Below are 4,451 nucleotides of genomic sequence, written 5' to 3'. Positions count from 1 at the left end.
AATAGTAGGCTGCATTTCGTTGAATTTTATTGTTTCCAGAACACGTTTACATACATTATCTCATTTGAGTATTGTAGTTTTTTGAGGTTGTCAGCAAAGAATTTATTGTATACATTTTAAAGTAAGGCAAATATAGCTTATACTGTGAATTTCTGAAGATTATATAGATAGTAAATGACAGAGCTCTACTAAACTCAAGTCTCCTAGAAGAGTGTTCTTTCTACTATATATTGCCACAGTGTCTTTCAAATGATCTTGAGTGTAGTTCAACCATTTCTAAATGAAAGCCTAATCTGTGCTAAGCATTATGCTATATGCTAGAGAAATAATTATTTTTTTACTTTTTGTTTATTTTTAAGGTAAAATTTTATTAGTTTATTTTACTTATATAAATAATATGTATGAATTATAGGAGATTGGAAAAATCCTAAAATTAAGGAGACTAGTAATAAACCACAATCTTATCATACTGAAGTAACTTCCTATATCGTTTAGTTAAATTTTCTTTCTGCTAAACCTTAAAAATGTATCATGCTAATAGAATGAAGTAAGAAAAACTAATGGAATATCATGGAGATACTTTAATATGTGTCCTTGAGAAAGAAGTGTGAAAATACTCCACTATGATTGTGAACTATCAAATTCTTATAATTATTTCAATTTTGTTTTGAATATATTCAGGCTGTGCTATTAAATGCATTCAACTTTTAAAACTGCTATAGTCTTGATAAATTGTTCACTTTATCATTGTGCATTGACCCTCTTTACTCCCAGTGTTTTTTTTTTTTTTTGCCTTAAAATTTGTTTTGTCTAATATTAAGATAGTCTCATCAGCCTTCTTTTGTATATTTGCCTGCATGTCCATTTCCATCTCTTCAAATTGAATCTTTGCATGTACTTGTATTTTAGATGTATCTCTCATGAATAATTTATAAATAAATTTGTTTTTCTGCCCAATCGATCAATACTTGCCTTTTAATTAGTGAGTTTAGTCCATTTATATGTGTTGTGATGACAAATATGAATATATTTATTTCTACTATCTTACCATGTGCTTTCTACTTATCCTCCTTTTTCTATACATTCTTTTCCCTCCTGTTCTACCTTATATTTCCTTATTTTCCCTCTACTGGTATGGAAAGATAGTCTATTTCTATTAGTTTTGTGATTTCCCTTTAAAATGTGCATATCTACTTGACTCTGTATGTTTAAAGTCAATCAATATGTGAAGTCAATCAATATCTTTTTTTATTCTCCTTCTGAATAAGTACATTAAAATGCTGTAACTTCAACCACCACTTACCATTTTACCATATTTTCCAGTACTTCACTATTCTTTGATCTTATACCATCAACTAAGTTGTTTTGAATTTTATTATATAGTTACTTATTGGTATCACTGTTGAATAATAATTTGTCTAGATATAAAATTCTAAGTAGTTTTCTTTCAAAACTGAGGATGTTTTATGCACTTCTAAAGTCTATTACCACTGCGATGTCTCCTGTTTATTTTTTATTTGTAGGTAATATGACTTTTCTCTCTTATTGATTTTAAGATTTTTTAACATTTAGTGTGCAGTTTAACCCTGATATGTATAACTTTGGATTTAGTTTTATTTATCATTACAGTTTTAACTCTGATTTTGGCTTCTGATTATTTGTGTCTTTCATAATTCAGGGTAAAATATAAGCCTTCCTTTTCTTTGACTGTTGTCACTCTTCTAGTTTATGTATTCTCTTCTCTGTAATTCAAAATTCATGTACGTTGAACCTTTTAATTCAGTTTTCTATGTATCCGAATCTCTCATATTTTCCCTTCATTTCTCTGTGCTGTACTATGAATACCTTTCTTAGATTTATCTCCAAGATTATTAATTTTGTCTTTAGCGGTTGCGATGCAATGAACAAGACTGTCTGAAAATGGCCCTGGGAATTCACTTTGAGTTGACTTGACAAAGATCACACTGGAACCGGAGGCTCTCCCTTTTACCAGCAAGGGAGTTTGCATCCGTTCAGTTTGTCATTAGACCCATGTTTTCCTCTGCCAAACAATTACTCATGTACACCAAGTTTTCCAGATTCTTTGTGACTAGCATCACAATAAAATTTTTCTATATATATGGCCCATGAAATCTAGACAGCTTAATGTCTACCAATCTATGTGGTAATCTACTAACAAGACTGTTTCCTCACATTTGCCCTAAAAATCAGTAGAATTACAGGAGAGTCATCTTCTTTTACAGGGTCATAGATCCACACTATGGAATAACATCCTTTAGATCTTGGCAAACCTTTCTTGGTGATGCCAGAATAAAGGGGTCTCACACCTTTTCTTCTCTTGTATATGTAGGTTTCCTTAGTTTATACAAGTGTTCTTTATAACCCTTATTTCTTAACCCATGCAGTGAAACATTGTGAAGTTTGTCCCAAACTCTGTTACAGGTCAGATGAAGTTTAATTGCTTATGATATGTAGTTTTCTAGAAAGCTTTGTGACTTAGAATTGTAGGTTCATCTTCAGTAGGGCTTTATCTAGAAAAGTGGCTATCAAACCTCAGCTTGAATTAGAATCATCTGAAGGACTTATTGAAACACAGATTGTTAAATGTCAACATTTCCTTAGGGTTAGGGTTAGGCTTCTGATTTAGTAGGTCTTTGTTGAGGCTCAAGAATGGGCATTTGTAACAAGTTCCAGGTGATGCTGATGTTCGTGGTCCCTGAACATACGTTGAAAAGTACTAGTCTTTAAGGAATCCTTTTCCCTAGGTGAGAACATGTTGTTTCATTGAGGTGTACAGTTTCTGTGAAACAATGAAGGGCTGCGACCAGACTAAAGACATTTTTATTCTACTTTATTGGCAGTACACTGCAGATAATCTAAATTCAGGTTCCCTAATCAGGTGAAGGCAGACCTATTGTTATGATTTTTTTTTTTCAAGTCTAAGTGTTTAATTATTACTCACATATCTCACAGAAAAAAGAATGTAGAAAATGGGTTAAGGTTGTATCAAAAAACAAAAAATCCTGGATTTTACGGGTCACTCTATTTATACTTGGGAGCAGGGCTGAACCGATATCAGGCGCAGCTGCTGCATTTCTCCAACGCCCCTTTGCAGATGTAGACCTGGACACACTTGGCACAGCCCACAAGGCAGCAGGAGCAACAGCTCTTCTTTTTTTTTTATTATACTTTAAGTTCTAGGGTACATGTGCATAACGTGCAGGTTTGTTACATATGTATACTTGTGCCATGTTGGTGTGCTGCACCCATCAACTCGTCAGCACCCATCAACTCATCATTTACATCAGGTATAACTCCCAATGCAATCCCTCCCCCCTCCACCCTCCCCATGATAGGCCCCGGTGTGTGATGTTCCCTTTCCCGAGTCCAAGTGATCTCATTGTTCAGTGCCCACCTATGAGTGAGAACGTGAAGTGTTTGGTTTTCTGTTCTTGTGATAGTTTGCTAAGAATGATGCTTTCTAGCTGCATCCATGTCTGTACAAAGGATGCAAATTCATCCTTTTTTATGGCTGCATAGTACTCCATGGTGTCTATGTGCCACATTTTCTTAATCCAGTCTGTCACTGATGGACATTTGGGATGATTCCAAGTCTTTGCTATAGTGAATAGTGCCGCTATAAATATACGTGTGCATGTGTCTTTATAGAAGCATGATTTATAATCCTTTGGGTATATACCCAGTAGTGGGATGGCTGTGTCATATGGTACATCTAGTTCTAGATCCTTGAGGAATTGCCAAACTGTTTTCCATAATGGTTGAACTAGTTTACAATCCCACCAATAGTGTAAAAGTGTTCCTATTTCTCCACATCCTCTCCAACACCTGTTGTTTCCTGACTTTTTAATGATTGCCATTCTAACTGGTGTGAGATGGTATCACATTGTGGTTTTGATTTGCATTTCTCTGATGGCCAGTGATGATAAGCATTTTTTCATGTGCAGGAGGTGCATTTGCACTCTTTCCACTTGCAGGAGCTGTCACAGGCACAGGAGACACCAGCAGCTCAGGAGCAGTTGGGGTCCATTGCAACCCTAGGGGAGACGGGAGTTCCCAAGCGAGAAGGGAACAGGACTCCAGCTCTGCATTTTTCTGCTGTGCTTTCCTTCCGCCAATGCTTTCACCTCCACTAAGCGCCTCCACCGCTTAGCCAAGGTCTCCTCGCCCTGCGCATGCACAGGCACAGCCTATGTCCTATTGTTATGAATTTTTAGAGAACACTTTTTATTTGTAATTTAGGCAAAGGGTGAAACAACAACAACAACAACAGAAAACTTCTTTGCTGTATTTTTTATTATATGATAAGTAGAGCTTCCTTCCTTCCTTCCTTCCTTCGTTTCTTTCTTTCTTTCTTCCTTTCTTTCTTTCTTTCTTTCTTCTTTCTTTCTTTCTTTCTTTCTTTCTTTCTTTCTTTCTTTCTTTCTTTCTTT

The 4,451-nt window shown here is 35.3% G+C and overlaps 1 pseudogene across 1 annotated transcript; it reads right to left on the bottom strand.

Annotated features, from left to right (window-relative positions):
• Window positions 1-2,937: 2,937 nt before the first annotated feature.
• On the bottom strand, window positions 2,938-4,048 carry LOC105519554 (annotated as a pseudogene). The gene is made up of 2 exons (XR_001002987.1): window positions 3,962-4,048; window positions 2,938-3,174 (listed from the first exon to the last, which is right to left on the bottom strand). The product of XR_001002987.1 is annotated as a metallothionein-1F-like (transcript).
• Window positions 4,049-4,451: the final 403 nt, after the last annotated feature.

The sequence above is a fragment of the Colobus angolensis genome, unplaced genomic scaffold, assembly GCF_000951035.1.
Source record: "Colobus angolensis palliatus isolate OR3802 unplaced genomic scaffold, Cang.pa_1.0 Scaffold351, whole genome shotgun sequence".
NCBI lineage: Eukaryota > Metazoa > Chordata > Mammalia > Primates > Cercopithecidae > Colobus > Colobus angolensis.
Note: the sequence above shows the minus strand (reverse complement) of the source record. Positions and strands in the feature narration are given on the sequence as shown.